Raw genomic sequence first — 25,238 nt, 5'->3', positions numbered from 1 at the left:
ACCCGATGAAGGGTCTAGGCCCGAAACGTCAGCCTTCCTGCTCCTATGATGCTTCTTGGCCTGCTGTGTTCATCCAGCTCTACACCTTGTTATCATGGATGTAAATAGCACCACATTGTATATTCCTCTGAAGTTGGCCATGTCTATGATCCAGTAGTTGTGGAAACTGCAATGAATCAATCTTTAACTAAAGATCTGCGGGCGTGCATGTTTCTGTTGTTTTAGTAACAATAAGCTTGAAGGACTGTGGCACCATAACATCTTGCAAATTAACAAGATTTAAATAGATTATTTTTCAGCAGATGAATGCAGAGTAAATAAATCTTGTGCACCAGCTTACTAACAAGTAGGAAAGAAAATGCATTCGAGAGAGATTGAAGACTAAATTCCATGTGCGCTGAGTAGCAGCTGCGTCTGTGCCTGTAGGGTGCTGGCAGGAAGGGGGAAATAAACTAAAAACAATCAATCTTTAAAACATAATACATATTAACAATGTTTTCTAAGGCTAGACATCATTTAATCAAAACCGGATGCAAGATTTTGCAAGACTTTAGTGCTCTGTGTACCTCATAAAAAAAAACCCAGCTCTTTGCATGGCTCAAGGGCAATAACGGTAAAAACCCAGTGCTATTTCTGCTCCCTTCCCATTTTGTGTATCTTCAGAAAATGTCAGAGTTCAGAATCGCTTGGCTTAAGTGTCCACATGAAGCAACATTACATTTCTTATCATTTGTTTGGTACTCGATGGGCACTCTGTCGAATTAAAACAATGCTTATATGGGGTGATGTGTAACATAGACTTAAATGGACTTTGAAGGCACACTTTGTAATGACTCCTGTAAATCTGTACACAGATAATTAGGAGCTTCTTTTCAATATGCTGTCTGCCCTACAAGTTTGAGCTTTGCAAGGATCGGGTGCCCTTTCACCTTCTGTCCCAGGTTTCCTTTAGCACTGCTCAAAAACAAAACTCTGCTCCTGCTGTGTGGGCTGATATATAATGCAGCATTATAATAATGCTGGATGTTTAACTTCACTGCATTTACTCAGACATTAAGCCAGTTTGCAAGCGAGTTAAACAAAGATTGACCTCTTGGTGGCAGACCGCTTTGATTCAAAGGAACTGCAATAATGTTGGAAAACAGCCTCTCATTTTCGTAAAAGAAACAAGGAAGCAGCTTGTTGCTCCTGAGCCTGAATGCATTAGTCAGATTACTACTTGTTCCTCCCTTTTTGAAAGTAGCAGTGTAATACAGTAATGGTGTTAGTACATTACCAATTAATGACTAAGGCAGTATAATTTGGCTGAAAAGCCTTTTTAATGCATGTAATTGAATGTTTCTAATGCATGAAATTACAAGAATCAATATTAGTTTATGATGGATCAGGACAGAAAAGGTTTGATCTGATCTTATTATAGAATTATTTTGTCTACAACATGCTACTTCTGCTGTCCCAGAAAATCAGGGGATATGGGGAGTGGGTGAGAAAGTGGAGTTAAGGCCTGAGAACAGCCATGATTGCCTTGAAAAGCTGAGGAGAGTCAATAGGCTGAATGGTCTTCCCCTAGTTCCATTTGTTGAATCTTGTGTTTAGCCTGTGTGTAGTCCTGTGTTGTGACATCATCCGCTTAGCACCACATTTTTATGTACACCTTGTGCTGTTCCTGACATGATCTCTTTGAGTGTTCATTGAACCAGTTTAATCCCTTGGTTTGATGGTAATGGTAGAACGAGAGATATAACAAGTCATGAAGTTTCAGAATGGAATACAACTGTGTTACTGCTGCTGGTTCACCAAACTGTTTCACGGAGAGTGCCTTAATTTCAAGATTAGACTTGTTCTCCAAAAGGACTGGGTTGTAGCCACTCCTACCCAGTGCTGTGACGCAGAAATGCATCTGTGACGGATTGATTGGAAATGATATTATTAAGTATGATTTTCCCGAAGCTCCTACCTGCTGTGGTACATTGACACCTCCGATTGGCAAATGCAATTCAATACAGATAAGTGTGGGGTATTGCATTTTGGAAAGTCAAACCAAGGTAGGACTTATACAGTAATGGTAAGATCCTAAGGAGTGTTGTGCAACAGAGGGACCGAGGAGTACAAGTACATAGTTCATTGAAAGTGGCGTCACAGGTGGACAGGGTGGTGAAGAAGGCATTTAGCCTGCTGGCCTTCATTGGTCAAGACATTGAGTATAGGAGTTGGGACGTTATGTTACAATTGTGTAAGTCATTGGTGAGGCCGCACTTGGAGTATTGTGTACGGTTTTGGTCACCCTGTTACAGGAAAGACATAGTTGAACTGGAAAATGTGCAAAGAAAATGTATGAGGATGTTGCCAGGACTAGTAGGCCTGAGTTATAGGGAGAGGTTGGCCAGTATAAAACTTTATTCCTTGGAACATAGGAGAATGAGGGATGACTTTATTGAGATGTATAAAATCATGAGGGGCATAGGTAGAATGAATGCATATAGTCTTTTTCCCAGGGATGGGGAATTGAAAACGAGAGGGCATAGGTTTAAGGTGAGAGGGGGAGGGTTTAAGAAGGACCTGAGGGACAACTTCTTCACACAGAGAGTGGTGCATATATGGGATGGGCTGCCAGGGAAAGTGGTTGAGGCAGATACAACAGCAACATTTAAAAAAACATTTGGATTTAGAGGGATATGGATTAAATGTGGACAATTGGAACTAGCTGAGTTGGCACCGTGGTCAGCATGGACCGGTTTAGGCTGAAAGGCCTGTTTCCATGTTGTATTACTCTATGACCTTGTGGTACTTTCCACCTCTACTACTGGGTAAGGGTTATTTGAGATAGTTCAATGCCAATCATCCTCCTTTGTCTTTGCTTTGCCTTGGGGCTATCTAGTGATTAGTGGTAGAGGTTACACCACCACAGAGTATAGACAGAAGAGACACTATTCTCAGATAACAAGCAGGTTAACTGCATGATAACAATACCTAGAACTACTTTTGATCACGCTTAATTAGTGGACCTTAGGGAGTTGGTACATGATGCGTATACTCCATATGAAAACTAATGTAGAACTCATTGTCTCCTCCCACTGACTGTGTGACACGAATAGAATGTATGGAACCAATGTAACATGAACATTAAGTCCTTCAGAACCAATACCTTATTTAACACATGATTCAAAATTTATACATCAAAGGCACTGTATAAACATGAGTGGTTGTTTTTGACAGCAAACTATTAATAAAATCAATTCTTGGATACCTCATTACCTTATGGTTCTTGGTTTTTAGAGACCAATTGCCATTCAAAAAAATGTGTTACTGTTGGAAAGGCTCTGCAGGTTAAAGGATATTTTTTCCACAAACCTCAGGAAATTTTTGTAATTATTGTGTTTGCCAGGGATTGTAGATTCTATTTCTTGTATGCTTGTGTTTAGTGTGTGTGTGTAGTCTTGTGTTGCAATATCGTCAGCTTGACACCTCATTTTTAGGTCTACCTGGTGCTGCTCCTGGCATGGTCTGCTACAGTCTTCATACTTCCACATGTTCCTTTACAACCAAAGCTTTCTCACCAAATTTATTTGATTCAACTTAACTTTTGAAGTGGAGCTTGAACCCATAGGCTTCAGACAGAGAGGTTGTGCTGCCAGTGGGCAAGCTGACACCTTGTGGGTGTTCCACTGTGCATAAATATATGCAAATACTCTGTGTATGGGCAAAAGGGTATGTCAATCTGTGTGATTCTGCTACACACTGAAAAGATGCAACTCACTTTCAAACTACTGTAATTATACAGCCAATCCTGAACCAGGAAGCTGATATTTTTTATTGGACAGTTTGGAAATGAAGAATGAGTGTGAAGAATACATTTCAAACTGTTGAATTACATCAGACTTCTGGGAGTTCAGTAGATGGGGGAAACAGAGAAATTAGTTTCACAGTTGAACTTTACTATTCATTCCTGTTAAAGCAATAAGCTGCTCACCAGTAAAATGGAAAAGTAATTCAACATAACAGCAATTCTGTTGTAGAAAAAGTTCTTGTATGCTTTAAACTGTAGCCATATGAATGACGGGTACCACAAACCCTTGCCTGGGCTCAGGGCTAGCTCCCACCCACTTTCCAACATGCTCATTTGACTAAATAAACATGCACTGTATTTGCTGCACTGGATGCTGGTAGAGGTGTTAGTTTTTTGCCTTGACGTGCCATACCTCAAAGTGTTCTTTCCACCATGCATAGATCCCTACTGAGAATCAGCTCAACTGTACAACTGCATGTCAATATCATAATACTGGAAGCATATGGCTTTAGTTCAAGTGCCAATGTGCTAACAAGTAAAGTAAAGCAGGCAAGTGAAGGCATGGATGCTGTGAGCGTGCAGGTAGGCACTATGTGAGCAGGCACTAAGTGAGTACGTGAGCAACCCTGAGATGCAGCCTGGCACAATCTATTAACTAGTGCCTGTCCCTGCCTGTAAAGTGTCCTTGCTGCATCCTTTCAATGCTAGTTATTGGTGAGCTCTGCAGTGTACATGTGTGCTTCCTAACAGACCTGCAATTGTATTGGAGAGGTGCCATGATGGTTGTGAGGGGTTGGCAAATGTCAGATGCCAATGTACCTGCATAATTACTACATTTAGCTAGTGCCCAGAAATCGTGCCTTGAAATGATGTTTGGTGCTGAGTAACATGCAGGCTGGTCGCAGTCTAGTACTAAATGTAGAAGGAAAATTAATGGGCTGAAGTCTACTAAGGGCCCTAACCTTAAGGGTTCCATCCGAGGATAATAATGTCCTTTAGGGAAGGAAACTGCCATCATCACCTGGTCTGGACTGCATGTGACTCCAGGTCCACAGTAATGTGGTTAACTCTTAACTGCCCTCTGGGATGGGCAATAAATGCTGGCCTCACCAGCAGTACCCTCATTCCGTAAATAAATAAAAACAAACGTGTAAGTAATGACCCAGGTATTGGATGCACTACAATCTTCCAGAAGATTGGAAAACCACCAATATAACATGATACATGTGACTCCAAACCTACAACAATGTGGTTGATACCTAACTGTCCTCTGAGCAATTAGAGGTGGGTAACAAATGCTGGCCTAGCCAACAACACCCCCATACCATGAATGAATGAGAAAGAAACACCACGGCAGCTGTTTTATCAGCTAGGGCTCCATAAGATTCGGAGAAAACTTTCAGAAATTTCCTATTCTACATCTATTCTCTCATTCACCATCAAGAGAAATCCCACCTTTTACATTACTTGTTAATATGAGGAGTTGGGCACCAAATTCAAAATCTGAACCTCAAAGCTAATAATCTCTGGAGTATTATCTGACACAAGCAAACTGCCATAGAGCAACTAAGATTAGAGAAACGAGTGCATTGCTCAAAGATCAGTATAGGAGAAGTGGGTCCTTGTTCATGGGGCACCTGCATCAGTAATGGGGAAAGTGCACCATTGGGATGATCCACACCTCAACAACTTGTTGTGTGAAAATTTTCATATTGCTTTTGGTTTATTTGCCAATCACTTTATATTAATTATATTTCAATAATGCTAAATCTGTGTCGTTTCATTTCCAATCCTTTCAGCAGTGGTAATAGTTTCTCCCTGTTTTCTCAGTTTAGGTCTTTCATAATTTTAACTACCTCAATCAGATCTCCTCTTCAGCCTTCTCTTCTCCAGGGAAAACAGCCCAATTTCTCCAATCTAGCTTTGTAATGGAAGCTTTTCATTCTTAAATAATCTCTGCACTATCTCCAATGCTTCCATGTCCTTTCTAAAGTTTAGCACTCAGAACTCGACACAATATTCCATTTCATGCAAATTTAATATCTTATTCAAGTTCAAACACAATCACTTTGTTTTAGTATTCTTTGTCCCTAATGATAAAACCTCAGATATTGTCTGCTTTATGAACTGCTCTCTGTCTCCATTTGTGCTGCCACCTTTAAAGATAATATATATGCAGGTCCCTCTGTTCCTGAACTCCTTTTTGCGTTGTATCTTGAAATAACTCCACAGAGGCTGGTATACTGTTATGAAGTCATCCTTCATTTACATGTGGAGAGTCCTTGGCACTGATCCGGCTCTCTCAGAACCAACTTTCAGAGTGAACAGGAGTCTGACACTTCTGTTCATTTCTGTCAGCCAGGTCTCCCTGATTGGATCAGGTTAACAACCCCAGTCAGGGAACTTATACTCTGTAATGTCCACCGGGCTGACCTCACTACAATCACTACATAACCCTTATCTTATATTGTCTCTCTGTGTCCTTCTTCCAAAATGAATCATCTCACACTTATCTGCATTGAATTTCACATGCCACTTATGCTTCCATTTTACTAATTGGCCTATGTCTTTTTGAACTTCTACACTATGCTCATCACAGTTTGCAAAAAGGTGCTAAATAAATACATGATCTTTCATTCTTTAGCAGTAATATAAATACAGTAACATTCTAGCAGCATAGAGATATAATAAGGAGTGATAGGTCCTTGTAAAGTTTCACATTTTGTGCCCTGTCTGATATTGTTCGAAGTATTTCTGTACAGGAAGGTTATAGTGTAGGAATTGGCTTCGGTATTCCTGATTAACCACAGTTCCATACTGAAAAATGCATTAAAGTGGATAGTGTATGGGGCCACTTTCAGGCTTAGCTATAACAACCCCAAGAATGAACACTCACTATCTTGATCCTGACACAAAGAATTCCTACATACCTGCAGGTGAATCAATGGACATCAAATTGTATTCATCTTCAGGGTATCACGAAGAAAGATGGGAATATAAAGAAAACTACCAAAGCCATTTGTCTTAAGAACAGTATATATTACAGTTTGGCACAACAGTGGGCATAAACTTTGAAAACACCCAAATGTGTGATTTGCCCTCAATCCAAACTCCAGCAGCTATAATCACTTCCAGTCAGGCATCTTTTAAAGAGTGTATTGAGTTTGCCAGGAACTTCAAATCCAAGCCTGTAAAAAAAAAATCTGGAGTGGAGCTGAAAGTATTCATCAATGCTATAGACTTTACTTCCACAATTAACTGTAGAATTATAGACAACTGATCCAGTTAAGCAGGCAGTGGCCAAATGAGGTTAAACTGATCTGGAAATCCAAGCTGTCTTCTTGTTTTATTGCCTTGATCAGAGATTTTCTTCTACCTCATTACCTGCATATTTTGGCAATTTCTAATCTGTTCTTACATCTATTTGCACATATCTGAATGGCATTGTGTTTTATGGCTTAGGGTTTAAATGTGAATGAACCAGCAGAGAAGCTATGTTAGATGTGTGAGCATGGCACAAGACAGATGAGTGTGGCATGCCAGGGCATCTCCTAGCAGGAGTAGCCTCAAGCAGCAGCAGACTAAACAATGCCACAACCCACTCCCAAATTCTAGGTGCATAGGTGTCTGACTCTGGTGTGAGTTGTGATGTTGGCAGAAAATCGTAGGTTCGAGTCTTGCTGGGATTACTTTAGGTAGTCTTATGAGGCAGTGGCACTGTCCTTACCTCTAATCCAGGAGACCAGGATACAAGAGCCACCTGCTCCAGGGATGTGTTATAACTTATCTGGACATATTGACTTTTAAAAAGCCTATAACTGAAACAGAGCAAACCAGCAAATATAAAGACCAATAGAACCATCTTGTCTGTGTCTCTATGGCCAGATAGCTCACGTTCAGTGTTACCAACTTTGAAGGGATACATATTCCTGAGGGATACATATTCCATGTGACTTCTTTCCTCCAACTGCCCCACCTAGAACTTCTATAATGTCAACACCTTTATGACTAACAAATTCAATGTTCAAAGAAATGTTTAAAATCTTAAGATTAATTTTCTCGGAGGTTGTTCTCAGCAATGTGCAAGAGACTAGTCTTTAATTCCTGGATACTCCAGAGCAATTTTGGCGATACCTATGAATATTGTTACAATATTATGAACATGATGACCCTTGCTTTCTGCTTCTTGCCTGTCAGAGATTTGTTGGTCTTGTTGCTTTATATGTTTGAAAATGGTACATTCAATGAAGTTACCTCAACAACTAGATTGAGGAGTATCAGAGCCTGCATTTTCATTTCGAATTCCTTAGTCATGTTGGCAAAAGTTTCATTTTCATGACCATCTACTTCCATAAAGAGGGTGAAATTATCTTCACATTGGTAACAATCCAGTTACCGCTTTCATGTGAGTCTTCTCCCTGCATTATTTCAACACTTTTGTCAGTCAAGTTTAAGTAAAAAGAGAAATCCATTCACATTGCACAGAGAGGAATTCAGTACAAGGTCAATAAAACAATAATTACAAATATCACTGGGATGAATAATATCCACACTTCCTTGCAATGTTTTAATCTTGGTTACTTGTGAGATTTTTGCAGTATTATGCATATTTGAATTTTCATGAAGGAACAAAAATCATTATCATGCATTTCTGAGCTATTCATTTGCCTTGCAAGCATCCCAGGGAAAAGGTCGGTGGGATACCTCTATATTTTAATAGGTAATGGCCCAGATATTCCAATATCCATTAGAATAGATTCAATCAATGGTAATCCACTTTAAGACTTTTCTAGCTGAGGAAAGGTAATTGAGGAGGGGGGTAGGTAAGGGGTTGATGTCTCAGGTGCATACAGTTCCAAGTGGGTAAGGGCAATTAGGGCACGAGTGGGTGAGGTGCCAGGGAGTTGGCTGAGTGCTTAGGGAAGGTCAGGTCGGGAGAAAGGGCCAGGTCTGCTCTCACATGGTCAAGTCAGACTGAGCCTGAGTTGCAGTGGAGGCAGGGGGCAGATTTGCCTGCACCAGCCTGGTCGGGAGAAGGGAGCATGAAAGTTGAGTTGTTAGCTCAAGCAGGGCTAGGCTGGGTCAAGTAGTCTGTGGTGGTGGAAGGGGAATCACCAGCTCAAGCAGCATTTGATTGGGCTGGGCCAGGGTGCAGCAAGGCTATTAGCAGCCAGAGTCAGGGTCTGTCTCATACTGCAGGGCTGAGTCAGGCTGGGTTTGAGACGTGGCTTGAGCAGGTAGTGGAGGAGTGTAAAGGGTTAGGGGTTCAGCACTGTATCAGTCAGGTTTGGATTCTTGGGCAGTGGGGAAGAAGAATGTTACTATTGAGACAAAGGCTTTCATTGTAGATGACTAACTGTCAATGGCCAAGGTCAGAAAGTCATCAACAAATCTTGCAGAATAGGGCAACTTGAAAGTCTATCATGTGCAGGATTTCTTGGAGTCATCAGTCTCTGTGGCAGCTTACAGCACATTGTTAGCATTCCAGTCCTAGCAGAAGGTACATGAGGCATTGATTGCCCAAATGAATTGGACTTCTGAGAAGCTTCTGGAAAGTCCAGTTATGTGATTACAGTACCCATCATTGTTGGTCTATTTGATGTTTTATTTCTAAACCTCTACTACATATAAAGTTGATAAGTATTAAAGTTAATTTTAAATCCGTTTATGATAATTAGGTAAGATAAGAATAGTTTACAAACTAATAAAAGATAGATAATATGAAAGTAAAAGATTTAAATAATTAAAAAGATATTAAAAGCACCAATGTTATTTCAGTTTATGATTCCTGTGGTCATGTAGAAACTAGCTCCTCATGCAATGAAGTCTCATACGTAGTGGTGAGTGCAGCTGTTAATTGGCAATTTGTAGCATTTGGTGTGACTTTGGGTTTTGAATATACATTCATTTCTCCCCAGAAGAGCTTTCAAATTATGCAAAATTCTCAGCATCTCTCTTTTCCAGTCACTGAACTGTATGTATATGAGACAAGAAGCAACTGTCTTGAAAGAGTAAAATAATTAACTGAATCACCAAAAAAAAATGACTATTCACCATTTGTTACACTTACACCCACCCACCCACAAGTTTTTTGAGGTTTTTTTTTGTTCTGTGACTTGTGACTTTGTTTAAAAATCTAAAATATCACTGCTCTCTCCATGGGGATCAGGGAACTGTGTGCACAGACCAAGCAAATGTGTCTCCCTAACCAATCCGATTATAGATGCTTTTCACAATGAAGCAACAAATGTAAATTAGAAAAGTTAATTTCAAATCAAGATATGGAGGTGCTGGTGTTGGACTGGGGTGGACAAGGTCAGAATTCACACGACACCAGGTTATAGTCCAACAGGTTTATTTGAAAACACAAGCTTTTGGAGCCTTGAAGTAAGAGTCCGAAAGCTTGTGTTTTCAAATAAACCTGTTGGACTATAACCTAATTTCAAATCAAGCGCTTGTTCAGTTCTCAATCAAAGGCAGATCTGACCCACAGAGCTACTACCTTCACCCTGGGCAGGTCGAGGGGTGAAATCCCGATCCCAAGGCTTAAAGCTTGTGCTATTGACATTAATCTGATCCACACTCGTCATCCAACTTCATGTTGCTATGCCAGCATAGACCTTTATGTGTGCTGTGAGCTATGAATAGTGGTGATAGAGGTTCCAATTTCTTTCCATTGTATGGCTGACCAGGCATCTTTCCCACTCTTACCATCTGCCATTGGCAACTGTTGAATCAGATTTGCAGGTTGATATTTAGCCTGCTTGGCCATGATACAAAGGTGCTTTCTTTTGGCCAGAAAGGATGGGGAAATGAACCTGGAGATTCTGGCTCAGAAGTAGCGATGTCACTCACTGTGCCATATGACAAGGTTGGAAAAGAAAGATGGACTTAGAGGCAGAAAGTCCTCAGAAAAATAAAGAGACAGAAATACAAAGTGTCAATTTTAGAAACTTTTTTTCATATCTCAAACAACAATCAAAATCTGAAAGATTGAGACTCCACTTGTACGAGTTCATTTTCATAAATACATAAATTAATTTAGGCAAAGACTTGGTAAAGACTTGGAGGTATGAAGTAGGTTAGGAGCTTAAGGTAGAGGTGATTCTTAGCTGAGGCATTTTTAGGATTAAAGCAACACATATTGAATGTAAGCTTAATTCAAAACCTAGAGGAAACATGTGCCGTTTAGCTACACAAAGAAAATTAACCATAATAACGTGTAAGATCGAACTTGCTTAATGTTACAGAGAGATAATTGCTGCAAATGGGAAGCTGGTTGTATTTTCAAGGGACATAGTTACAGGACATGGGCAAAGCAGAAGATTGTTTTGCCTTACTGTGGAAAGCATGTATCCCAATGAGGTACTGGTCTATCTTTCTAATGAGACATCAATACTGTAATTATGTTGCAGTGTTTATGGTCATGTGACAAATTGGATGCCTGAGTAACAAGCATAACTGTAAAGTATATAAACTTGCAAGAAAACTTATTCATTGAACAGTTTCTCTTGAGCAATATCCATATGCATACTTTGATGCCTTGTTGGAATCCCCACTGCCGCTATGTCAAATGTCATTTAACATTCTATGACTGAGGCCCAGCATGCATTTTTCATTCATCCATGGGTTGTGGGTGTAATTGCCAACCCTGGTTGCTCCAAAGAACATGGTGGTGAGCTGTTTTCCTGAATTACCGCAGTCTGTTTGATGTTGGTACCCCAAAAAGTGCCACTAGGGATGGACTTCCAGGATGATGCCCCAGCCACAGAGAAGGACTGCGATATATTTCCAAATCAGGTTGGTGAATGGCTAGGAGGGGAAGTTGCAGGTGATGCTGTTTCCATGGATCTACTGCCCTTGTCCTTCTAGATGGTAGTGGTTATGGATTGGGAAGGTGCGCTCGAAACAACCTTTGTGAATTTCTGAAATACAGCTTGTAGATAGTGCACACTACTATTACTAAACATAGGTGGTGGAGAAAGTGAATGTTTGTGAATCCAGACTAGTCCAGTGGGATGATTTTTTTTCTACCCATTGATAAAGAATTCTATGTTTTTTATCGGTGGTTCTCTCGGTGAAGCACCATGGTAGCACAGGTTCTGGAGGAGTAGAATTACCTGGGAAGAAAAGTCCTGCTTGCCCCTTAATCACCAAAATCTGCTGTCTGGTTTAATAATGGTGAGCACTGAAAGACTCACAATTATTTCTGCTACCAAATCTAAGTCATTATATGCTCCCTTGCTCCTTCCCTCATACTCAGTAACTCATACCTTTTACTCTCATATTCACTTGCTACTTTACAACAATTTTCTTTTTTTAATGTTTCTCTGTGTCCTGTGGTTTATTGATCATGTCCAATTTCTAGCTCTGTTCAGTATCCTCTGATTGGCTTGGAACTCCAGTGCTAGAGTTCTGCACAATCCTTAACTTCTTAGCTCACCTCTCTGTTTGTATTACTTCAGTAAAATGTTGTATAAATGCTTTACTGTGAAGATAATGGCTTCCAAACTCTTCCAAAATGAATTTGCAATGAAAGTTTATTTGACCAGACTAACTTCCACTGGTTGAATTCCATACTGAAAAATATATTCATCCATTTTCCCTGCAGCAATTGCTTGGTTGCCATAGTGCTAATCCCTCAGTGGAGATTTATATTAATGACGAAAATCCTTTGTTTTTTTACTGCTACAAATATAAACTATTTTCAAACCTGGACTTTGTAAATGTTAAAACATTTAGCTTTGGGCCTCAGTTATAGTTCCCCTGGAGAGAATGGAGTACTACATACATCATATAATGAATCATTAAGGGCCTAACTCACCTTATTGATAAACCACTTCCAATTCGCTGCATGTTCCCCAAGAAAGTTGAAGCTGCAAATTCCTGATGTATAAGTCAGGGTGGGTTTGTGGTGGCTATATCTTGCCGATTGCTTAGCCCATTAATCATCCACCCATGTCTTCACCACAATGTCTCAACATGTTCCATGGACAGCATTCTCTTTCATTCTTCATCCACACAAGTCAGAAGCAGCAAACCTCAAAGCATGCCTGCTCTCAGACCAAATCAGGGATGTGGGTTTCACTGGCTAGGCCAGCATTTACTCCTCATCCCTAATTGGCTTCACAAGTTGGTGACAAACATCAATATTTAACATGGAGCTCAGGGACACCTACAACATGCAATGCCAGGTTGCTTTGCATGCAGATACAGCTATGCATCTCATGCATCTACACAAGATATATCTGCATCTGCAGCAGTGGCAAAAGCAGGCAGGCCGAGTTCTCCCAGAGAAGAGATCATAACTCTGTTACATTTACAATAGTCATGGAAAAGGATAGGTACATACAGCAGGGTAAGGTTTATAATTGTGGCAAGGGTGATTATAATTCTGTTAGGCAAGAACTGGGTAACATAAAATGGGAAGAGATGCTGTCAGGGAAGAGAATGATAGAAAAGTGGAGATCGTTTAAGAAACGCATACTGTGTGTGCTCGATATGTTTGTCCCTAGCAGGCAGGGAAGATGCGGTCAAGTGAGGGAGCCTGGGTTCTCAAGAGAGGTCAAACGACGGGCTAAGAGGAAGAAGGATGCTTGTATAAGGTTTAGGAAACAAGGATCGGAAAAGGCTCTACAGGGATACAAGTTAGCCAGGAAGGAGCTGAAGAAAGGGCTTAGGAGAGCTATAAGTGGGCATGAGAAAACCTTGGCAGATAGGATCAAGGAAAGGCTTTTTACACGTACGTGAGGAATAAGAGAATGACCAGAGAAAGGGTAGGGCTGATCAAGGATTGTAAAGGGAATTCGTGCACGGAGCCTAAAGAGATAGGAGAGGTCCTTAATGAATACTTCTCTTCAGTATTCACAACTGAGAGGGACCTAGTTGTAGGGGAGGACAGTGTGAAACAGGCTGGTAGGCTAGAGGAGGTGGATGTTAGTAAGGAAGATGTACTAGGAATTTTGAGGAACTTGAAGATAGATAAGTCCCCTGGACCTGATAAGATTTATCCAAGGATTCTATGGGAAGCGAGGGAAGAGTTCGCAGGGACTTTGGCGATGATATTTTCGTCTTCACTGTCCATGTGTATAGTGCCGGAAGATTGGAGACGGGCAAACATCATTCCCTTGTTCAAAAAAGGGAATAGGGATAACCCCAGAAATTACGGGCCAGTTTGTCTTACTTCAGTGATGAGCAAATTATTGGAAAGGGTTCTGAGAGATAGGATTTATGATCACTTGGATAGGCACAGTTTGATTCATGATAGCATGGATTTGTGAGGGGTAGATCATGCCTCACAAACCTTATTGTACTCTTTGAAGAGGTGACCAAACATGTGGATGAAGGTGGAGCAGTGGATGTGGTATACATGGATTTAAGTAAGGCATTTGATAAGGTTCCCCATGGTAGGCTCATGCAGAAAGTAAGGATGCATGGGATAGGGGGAAATGTGGCAGATTTGATTCAGAATTGGCTGACCCTTAGAAGACAAAGGGTGGTAGTGGACGGAAAATATTCAACATGGTGCTCAGTTACGAATGGTGTACCACAAGGATCTTTTCTGTGTCCTCTTCCATTTGTGGTTTTTGTAAATGATTTGGATGTAGGAGTGGAAGGGTGGATTAGTAAATTTGCTGATGATAAGAAGGTGGGTCAAATTGTGGATAGTGCGGAGGGCTTTTCTAGGTTACAAAGGGACATTGATAGGATGCAGAGCTGGGCTGAGAAGTGGCAGATGGAGTTTAACCCTGAAAAGTGTGAGGTGATTCATTTTGGAAGGACAAACTTGAATACAGGGTTAACGGAAAGATTCTTGGCAGTGTGGAGGAGCAGAGGGATCTTGGGGTTCATGTCCACAGTTCCCTGAAAGCTGCCACCCAGGTGGATAGAGTTGCTAAGAAGGCGTATAGTGTGTAAGCTTTCATTAATAGAGGGATTGAGTTCAAAAGCCGTGAAGTCATGCTCCAGCTATACAAAAGCCTGGTCGGCCACATCTGTAGTATTGTGTCCAGTTCTGGTCGTCTCATTACAGGAAAGATGTGGAAGCGTTGGAATAGGTGCAGAGGAGATTTACCAGGATGTTGCATGGGATGGAGGGAAGGTCATACGAGGAAAGGTTGAGAGAGCTAGGGCTTTTTCTCTTTAGAACAACGAAGGATGAGAGGTGACTTGATAGAGGTGTACAAAATGATCAGAGGTATAGATAGAGTGGACAGCCAGAGACTTTTTCCTAGGATGGAGGTAGCTATTATGAGGGGACATAGTTTTATAGTGAGTGGAGGTAGATATAGGGGAGACATCAGTGGTATGTTCTTTACTCAGAGAGTGATAGGGACGTGGAATGCATTGCCAGAGAGTGTAGTGGAGTCGGCCTCATTAGGGGCATTTAAGTGGCTATTAAATAGGCATATGGATGATAGCATAAGGTAGGGGTGGATGTTAGATAGACCTTAGGCTTAGGGTAAAAGTTCGGCACAACATCATGGGCCGAAAGGCCTGTACTATGCTGTACTGTTTTATGTTCTATGTTCTAAGGGGCCAAAGCACGGGAGATTGAACCCTTGTAGGGATTGTGAGCCCAGCATGGCTAAGCATTAAGAAAAAATGTTGAATTTTTAACTTTGTTTCTTCATTTTTCCTAAGATTTTGTACCTAGATACCTTTATACCCAAGATGGCGCCAGGAATGGTGGCATAGTACACTTTTCACTGTACTTATACTTCTGTACTTGAGTATACATTACAATAAAATCTAATTATAATTCTTCTAATTCTAATATCTTCCGGCTCATGGCTCCTAATGCTACTCACTTTGTATGTACTTGGAGACAGCCAGCCTCTATGGCTTGCATTTCCTTCTAGTACAGAGGGAGAGGTGGGCACTGAACAGTCAAGGGGTTGGGACTTGTCACTGTACGGCAGTGTGCTATTTCACAGTGTGCTATCATGCCTGCAACTGCACCAACAACTTATGTGGCAAACACATTGTATGTGTTTCAAGCAAATGACCATGTCTGAAAGGCAAATGGATGCCATCTCACTGTCTTAGTGAGGTAAAGGGGACTACAGTCGGTCAGAGTGTACCTTTACTGGGGATCATCTGATTCCTGTCCAGCATTGGCCACGGTCAGCCAAGTCTTACCAAAGTCTGGAAATCTGTGTCCTTGCAGTCTGAGGATCGTTCCTGCATGTCAAGTATGACCAGCTTGGCAATTTCAGGTCAGTCAGTCTGGGTGCTGAGGAGGCCTGGGCTATACTCAGTCAGGGCTGTGCTGCCAGTCAGTTTGGGGGTTAGGTACGGTCAGTCCTGGGGGTTTTCTCAATAATGGTTTGGGTGCTTCTTAGGGAGCAGTCCATAATATCCTAGAGACAGTGGGCAAATCACATCTGGGGATGGGATTCATCGCACTGGGCTGATGATGGAATGGCTAGAGTGAAAGGGGATGAGATCTCAGACCACAGGAGGGGACTGGGAGCTATTGGAGGAGGTGGGGGTGGGGTTCTTATAGGTCACAATAGTCCTGCCCTGTACATTGGTAGGGTGTAGGATCACCCACGTCATGGGAATTCGCAAAGCCATGGACTGCTGTGTTAAAGTGAGGACATTATCAGTTATGTAAAGGCGCACAGTAGAAAAGGGGGAGCAGTGGTGGGTAAGAGTTTGTAAGCAGGACAATGGGGGATAATCTTGAGTCTTAGGCAAAGCCTGCAATGCACTCACAAGAACATAAAGTCAGAACCTTGCAATGTCAACTTGAAAGTCAACTCAGCAAAATGTTTGTCACTGTGAGCCAATTGCGTGGAGTAAGTTCCTGCCTTTCCCTTCAGGGATGGAGTAAAACTCTTGGAACTTGCAGAGGAGAATGATAAGACTCTGCATCTGCAGATGTCAATGTCAATTTCTTTAGTGGTCTAAAGGACAGCCCCTGCTTAGTGAAAAGGACACGTGGAACTTGTTATTATTGCAATCCATGAGCTTTCCTGTTGATGCATCTACACATTATAGATCCGACTGACCATCAGGGGGAGAAAAGAACAGCATTCAGCCTAAGAGTAAACTAACATCACAAGGCACTAAGGTTAGGGAGCTTTTAGCCTTCTATCTGAATATATCTCAGTGTTGTGTAGTGAAGCCCCTCTTGAGAGGCAATAAGTTGAGAACACTTCAGAGAATCTCATTGAGATATTATATCATACCATAGCAGGGGATTGTGGGTGAGGACTGATTCAGATTTGGCTGAATGCTCCATCAGTTTCCAGATTCCGTGCATACACTTCGATAAAGGATGAACACATGGAGTGACAACCATTGACGGTGATGACAGGAATCAGAACTTTCAGGGGATGAAGCTGGAAAATTGGGGAAAGAAGTAAAACAGAACGGCTGTTACATTGAACGGCTGTTGATTGAATTAACAAGCCATTGTTAATGAATTAACAACACATTAGCAAGGAAGCAACAATAAAGTGATAAGTTCAAAAACTGACACCAAACTATGTTGTATTGCCTTTGGGACATGGAGGTTGTGGAGCGAGAGGCACGTAAAAAAAACCTTCCACTTTTTTTATTCGACCAGTCAGATTTAAAGATGCAGGGCCCATGCAGCCAGTTATCTCAGTTTGATTATTATGGTGACACTCGGTGTTTCATGAAAGTAAATATTGTACAGCTGCTTCAGATCCATCCTGTGGAGGGCACAGCAAAAAGCACTCAAGCATTGTGATCAGCAGGAAATTACCAGTGGTCTAACATCTTATTCACATTTTCAGGGATTGCTGCATAAATACTGAATGCTAATTGTCATCTCTTATTGCTTCACACAAATACAATCTTCGCACATCATTTGCATCCAACGTGACATTATATTTAATGAAGTCCTCCTCCAGAAACACGGCAGAAAACACAGGCCAAGCGGGTGGACTCCAGCCAGCCCTGTAATGAAGTTGTAATTATTCCCACATGGAAACACCATGAGAATTGTCTAATGGATTCCTTTCAGTGGAAAATACTGTATGGTTTACTGATTATTTATTGAAAAGAGTTTCTTGCTGTATATTTGCTTGTGGAACACCTATTGGGAAAATGACTCTGCAACTTCACCCTTCAAATCTGGCCCTTAAAAGCTTCACCAGTGGGAAAGGGATTGAAGTGATTGTTTGGAAGATGATTTTCAGTATGTTCTGTACGGCTGTTACAGGAAACAGGATCCTTATCTCACAGATTCCACGGTCATGGCTTGAGAATTTACAAGGCATGACCACAGTTCAACCATTTTGGATTGAGTGTTTAGCCATGCTGAGAGGCACATGGATCTTACTCATACCCCAGGGAGCTCCAAAATAATCATTGTGTGAAATATTCATTGGGTGACAGATCCAGAGATTGGATTTAGTTTTGGCCTTAAATTCAGTTATTATTTACAGGTAGGAACTACAACACATTCATTGCTTTTGAACCATCATCTATCTCACTTTTTTTTTATATTGTGCACACATTCACACAAGCAGGAATATGATCCAGACACACTTCTCACAAGGAATATCAACTACAGGAAGAATGTATTTGCATAGGACAGTGCAAAGACTGGTCTCCACTCACGTTAGGTCATTGAGAAAGTGGATGCACTTTCAGCAAGGCTAGTGTCAGTTACAGCTAGCAAAACACACACAAATATTTGGGATTATGTGCTTTTATTTTGCGAAACACTGGTACTATGCCATCAACACAGAAAACAAACCCATTTCAAATACGTTACCTACAGTACTGCATCTTTCTGATGGTTGAAGAGGCTACTTCATGAGAGGCAGATTCTGTCACAAGTGAAGCTACCAAGCACAATTGTGGGTTGTTTTTGACACTGGCATCTGTTGTCAAGCTGGTGTGATGAATGGCCATCATGGAGAGTGCACACCAGCTCAAGGAGGTATTGTCATTTTCTTCTGTTGTCAGTTAGGGACTCCCAGGTGTCGTCATTGATGTTAGTCCTTCATGTCACATTTGCAAACAAGGAATAGGCTGTCTCACTGGACGTCTGGCTCCAGCTCACCACACAAATAGTCTTAGCATCTACTTAACTATCTTCCATTCTGCAGCTACGCCAAATCATTGAAGACACCTCTGCTCGAAGAGTACTAACAAACTTGGGAGCTCTGCCTTTGAACAAAGTCACAAGACAGGAAACATGACTTTTTTTTTGACTTGTGAGTGTATGTGTCTTGCAAAGATTTATTAAAAAATACTCTGAAAGAGGTTAGGATTGAGCCTGATCAGAAATTGGACCCACTTGCGTTGTAGTACTCTGACTTTATCTTAGGACCATGAGATGTAGAAGTAGAAATAGGCATTTGACCCAATGTATCTGCTGCAGCATTCAAGGAGATAACAGCTGATTTGACAATCCTCAATTCTACTTTCTTGCATTTCTCCCATACCTACTGATTCCTTTACTGATTAAGAACCTACCTATATCACTCTTGAATATATTCATTCAGCAAGCCTTAACAGCCCTCTGTTTTAAATGTTTCAAAGACTCACTACCCTCTGAAAGAATAAATTCCTCCTCATATCTGTCTTCAATGTGCGACCTCGTATTCTGAGATTACGCCCCCTCTTCAACTCTCCCTACTCAACCTCTCCTCCTAAGAAAATCCCTCCATACCTGAGTGGTTTAATGACTGGACAGTTAATCCAGAGACCCAGTAAATGTTCTGGGGACCTGGGTTTGAATCCCACCACAGCAGATGGTGGAATTCGAATTCAATTAAATATCTGGAATTAAAAAATCTAACGATGATCATGAATCCATTGTCAATTGTTGGGGTAAATACCCATCTGGGCTCACTAATGTCCTTTAGGGAAGGAAACTGCCATCCCTACCTGGTTTGGCCTACATGTGACTCCAGACTACTGCAATGCGGTTGACTGTTAACTGCCCTCTGGGCAATTAGGGATGGGCAATAAATGTTGCCTAGCCAGTGGTGCCCTTGTCCCGTTACTGAATAAAGGATGTTTCATCTGCCAAATTTTGTCCACTCACTCAACCTTTCCACACCTCTTTGCAGACATTTTGTGTCACCCTTACTATTTGACTTCCTACCTAATTTTGAGTTATCTACAAACTTGGTTATAGTACATTAACTTCCCTTATCCAAGCCATTAATATGTATTGTAAATAATTGTGGTCCCAGCACTGCTCCTTGTGACAGTCCACCAGTCACAGGTTTGCCATCCTTAAAATGTCCCCATTATCCCAGGTCTCTGTTTTCTATTAGCTAGCCAATCCTTGCTACTATCATACTTCCAACTAAATGGGCCCTTATCTTATTAAGTAGCCTTATGTGCAGCATCCTATGGAACACCTTTTGGAAACTTAAATATCCATAACACACGTTTGAACAGGAGGTTCCTGTTAGAAAGTAGCAAGTTCCTCTTTTGAATATATCATTGGATTTTATGGGTTTTAACGGGAGAGGGAAACATAATAGAAAGTGAGTGGCCCATTACTGCCCAACTCTCAACTCTCTTCCTGACCTCAGCCGGGGAATCTAAGTTGGCACGGCCAATTTGCAGCTTCCTAGCAGTAAGGCAGCCAATTAGCACTACGAAGATGAACTCTCTGCCTCAGGGGTCTAGTCTGGAAGAACTTGTACGGGAGGGATAATGCTATGAAGAGAATGTCAGTCCCTGCCTTATTGCCTGTCCCCTCAATTTTTCCATATTTCTAATGGCAGGCTTAAAACAGTGAAAACCTGAAGTTGATAAAGACACAAACACTGCCATCTACACTGGCAGTTTCTACTGCTAAACGGTCCAGTTTGCATGCCTTTTCTTCGGCTTTTGTACACGTTCTCACACCTAGTGTGAATTCATCTGAAACAATTTCCTATTCCACATCCAAAAAATGGAGTGGGTCTTGAATACTGGGATACAATTGGAACATTGATAAGCTCAATAGATTGTTAATTGAATACTTTGAAATGGCAAATGGGCTTCTGATCTCCATCCCTGCCCATCTTTTGTAATATTGGAGGTTGGCGTATTGATGGTGGATTGCTGCACTTTGAACCCAAGGTTCGACCAATCTGGAGCATCAGCTATGAAAACTGAGAAAAGAAATTTCTGAAGAAGGGTCCAGACCCGAAACATCAGCTCCTCTGATGCTGCTTGGCCTGCTGGGTTCATCCAGCTCGCCACCTTGTTATCTCAGATTCTCCAGCATCGGCAGTTCCTACTAGCTCTGAATCAATTTTAATTCCTATTTCATTTCTTTACAGACCAGGAAAAGCAGGAACTTGATGCTCTTTTGACCCCCAGCCACCTCTCCTGCATCTCTTCTTTAACTACTTGCTTATGGACTGTTCCTTTAGCTCCTTAGAGGTATCGTCTTGCCAACTGAAATCAGATGCTGCCCATGTGCCTGTTAGGGCCTCCATTTCATTCAGGCTGACAACTGACAGAGCTGACACAGGTTCCGCCTGTGAGGAAAAATGTTCAGTTCCTACAGTCACACTGAGAGTTAACATTTTTAGCCAGTGTTCTAATTCACCCACTTCAGCCCTTCAGCTTTCACATCGCTGATCCTGTTAGTATTTTCATACACATTGTTTTAATATTCATATATTTGTGTGATAGATCTGTCACTGCATTAACCTGAAATGGCCAGTGGTCACCTCTAAAGCTGGGGAGGGATGAATCAAAGGCAACTCAAAGAATAAAAAAAATTGTCAGTAGGTTGGCCTGGTTCAAAGTGTTTCAGATTGCAAAAGCTAATGCTTTCCTATTAGGCTCATCTAACTGCTGTTTCAATGTGGGCAATAACTGGGATTTGAAACAGATTAGTGCCTCTACATAACAGCAGACAGAGGACGTGGTATGTAAACCTGTTTTGTTCTGAAACTTTCAGAGTGTTTTTCAGACTATGTCACCATAAGTCTTAGCTAAGTCTATAGTGCTCAGTTTGTACCTGACACTTGACACTCGGCAGTGGTGTGAAATGGAGTGTCGGTAAAAGAGCAGCACAGTTTACACAATGGCTGAAATTTCGTTCCAGGGAAGCGACCGGTTCACTGATGCCCACTTCTTCTACTGCCAAGCGAATGTTTCACTCCCTTTGTTTAAATTAATTCCTGTATCTTCACCCTTTTACACAAAATGGGCTGAACTTAATCACCATGGTAGTGACATTGTACACCAGTTTGTGAGCCTGTGGCAACGTTCTCCATGTGATGTGTGTCTTCATGGCTGGGTCAGATATCTTCTAATCCACTTGATCAGGGATGATTTTATGTACCTTTGGGACAGCAGGGATTGAAGCCAGGTCTCCTGGCTCAGTGATGGGACCATGACCACTGCACCACAAGGGCCCTGCTTAATGGGACTCTGGAATGGAAACATCCTGCTTATTCTGCTGAAACCCCAGATTGAAACAAAGACTTCTAATCTTCAGTCTGATACTCTCCCAACTGAGTTACTTTTATGAGCCACTATTTGTGTAGTTGTTGCAATCTTACCAGACCATAGGGCTGCTCTGTCAGAGAGAGAGAGAGATGACTGGTATTGAGTTTAACTTAAGGGTCACCACACCTTAGGTGAAAGGAGACGTTAAGAAAGTTAGTCCTTCATGGTAACCTCAGCCAGTGTAGGGATTGAACCTACACCGTTGGCATCCCCGTGCACGACAAACGAGTCATCTAGCTGACAGAGTTAACTAAACACCCCCACTGCTGGAACAATACTTAAAGCACTTAAGGATTAAGTAATAAGCCTTCTGGTTGAAGATCCCACTGGTCTTCCTCACTCCTGACTTAACTGAGAAGATGACAGATTCTCCACCACACTTGCCCAGTCAACTGAACTTACCTGTCTCCCTACCTGCTCTGGGGACATTGGGCAATAAGTTTCACCTAGTGTCTTCATATTTGTCTCTGAATTCCTCTAAAAACTAATATCATCTTGCAACAGAACTGGTTGCAGCATATGACAACACAGTGTGGAGCTGGAGGAACACAGCAGGTCAGGCAGCATCTGAAGAAGGGTCCCAACCCAAAACGTCAGCTTTCCTGCTCCTCTGATACTGCCTGACCTGCTGTGTTCCTCCAGTTCCACACTGACTCCAGCATCTCTGACTCTAGCATCTGCAGTTCTTGCTATCTCCTGGTTGCAGCATGTGACTTCTTACTTTATCTTGGGGTTTGTTTCACAGAAGTTGCCTTAAAATGAAATGTAAATAAGTCGCATGTTCTTAGTTGTCACTTCACACTTGGTTTCACTTCTGATTGTTGGGGAATTTATTGTGGGGTGGAGGAGGTGGAGATCTCAAGTTAGTGCAGTACTGACAAATGCACACTAGAGGCTGCTGTTGCTTGTTGGCTCTGTACTCCAATTGAATTTATTAACATTTTCCATAGTCTCTCTCACCACGTTATTATATTAATTTTATCCTCTTATTATCACATCATTATATATTGAGGGAAGCTGCTTTTGTTGTCCTTGCCACAGTATTTCCCTACTTTCTCACATTGATCCCTTTTTCCAGTATATTTCTTTAGGCTCATCAACTTTGTAGTGGAGAATTAAGAACTACCAATACTGGAGTCAGAGATAACACAGTGTGGAGCTGGAGGAACACAGTAGGCCATGCAGCATCAGAGGAGCAGGAAAGTTGACATTTCAGGTTGGAACCCTTCTTCAGAAATGGGGAGGGGGGTGAAGGGAGCTGCAAAATAAATAGAGAGGAGGGGTGGGGCTGGTGAAGGTAGGTGGGATGGTGATATGTGAGTGCAGGTAGGGAGTGGTAGGAATTGGTCAGTGAGGTGGGAGGGTCAGATAGGTGGGAGAGAAGATGGACAGGTTGTGTCAGGTCAAGGAGGTGGGGATGAGAGGGAGGGTTGGTCATGGGATGAGGCTGGGGGTGGGGAGATTTTGAAACTGGTAAAGTCAACATTTAGGCCATTGGGTGTAGGCTCCCGAGGTGGAATATGAGGTGCTGCTCCTTCAGTTTGCGTGCGGTGTCATTGTGACACTGGAGGAGGCCCAGGATGGACACGTCACCCAGGGAGTGGGAGGGGGAGTTGAAGTGGTTCGCGACCAGAAAGTGTTGTCTTTTGTCACGAACAGAGCGTAGGTGCTCTACAAAACGGTCTCCGAGTCTATGCTTGGTCTCACCAGTGTAGAGGAGGCCACATCGGGAGCAGCTTATACCACAATATACCACATTGTAGGTCCAGGAAGTAGAGATAGGTGAACTTGAGGTTGGGGTGAAAGGTGTTAGTAAAGTTGATGAACTGTTCAAGCTCCTCATGGGAGCATGAAGCAGCACCGATACAGTCATCGATGTAGCGGAGGAAGAAGTCAGGAAAAGTACCAGTGTAGCAGCGGAAGATGGATTGTTCCACATATCCTACAAAGAGATAGGCATAGCTTGGGCCCATGCAGGTTCCCATGGCCACTCCTTTAGTCTGTAGGAAGTGGGAGGAGTTGAAGGAGAAGTTGTTAAGGGTAAGGACGAGTTCAGGTAAGCAGATGAGGGTGTTGGTGGAGGGGGACTGGTTGGGCCTGTGGGAGAAGAAGAAGCGGAGGGCTTTTAGGCCAAGTGCATGGGGAATGCAACTGTACAGGGATTGGATGTCCACAGTGAAGATGAGGTGTTGAGGGCCAGGGAATTGGAAGTCTTGGAGGAGGTGAAGGGCGTGGGACGTGTCCCGGACGTAGGTGGGGAATCCCTGGAAAAAACAGAGTCAAGGTAAGTGGAGATAAGTTCAGTGGGGCAGGAGCAGGCACAGACAATGGAACACCTCTTCCTCCTCTACATCGATGACTGTATCGGCGCTGCCTCGTGCTCCCATGAGGAGCTTAAACAGTTCATCAACTTTACTAACACCTCTCACCCCAACCTCAAATTCACTTGGACTATCTCTGACACCTCCCTCTCCTTCCTGGACCTCTCTGTCTCCATCTCTGGTGACCACCTCAAAACCGGCATCTATTTCAAGCCCATCAACTCCCACAGCTACCTAGGCCACACCTCCTCTCACCCACCTTCCTACAAGAATGCGATCTCCTACTCCCAGTTCCTCCGCCTCCGCCGTGTCTGCTTCCAAGATGGGATGTTCCACTCCCAAACATCCCAAATGTCCTCCTATTTCAAGGACCGCAACTGCCCTCCTTCAGTGGTCAAAAATGCTCTTGACAGCATCTCTTGCGTTTCCTGCACCTCTACCCTCACTTCCCCCACCCTCAACAAAAACAAAGACAGAATCCCCCTTGTCCTCACATACCACTCCACCAGCCTCCACATCCAGTGTATCATTCTCCGCCACTTCTGCCACCTACAATCCAACCCCACAACCAAAGAGATATTTCCCTCCCCACACCATCTGCCTTTTATAGGCACCACTCTCTCCATGACTCCCTTGTCTGCTCCACACTCCCCACCAGTCCCACCACCCCCGGC

The sequence above is a fragment of the Rhincodon typus genome, chromosome 5 (genome assembly GCF_021869965.1).
Source record: "Rhincodon typus isolate 14 chromosome 5, sRhiTyp1.1, whole genome shotgun sequence".
NCBI classification, from domain to species: domain Eukaryota; kingdom Metazoa; phylum Chordata; class Chondrichthyes; order Orectolobiformes; family Rhincodontidae; genus Rhincodon; species Rhincodon typus.
The sequence above is the reverse complement of the archived record's forward strand: the minus strand, read 5'-3'. Positions refer to the sequence as shown.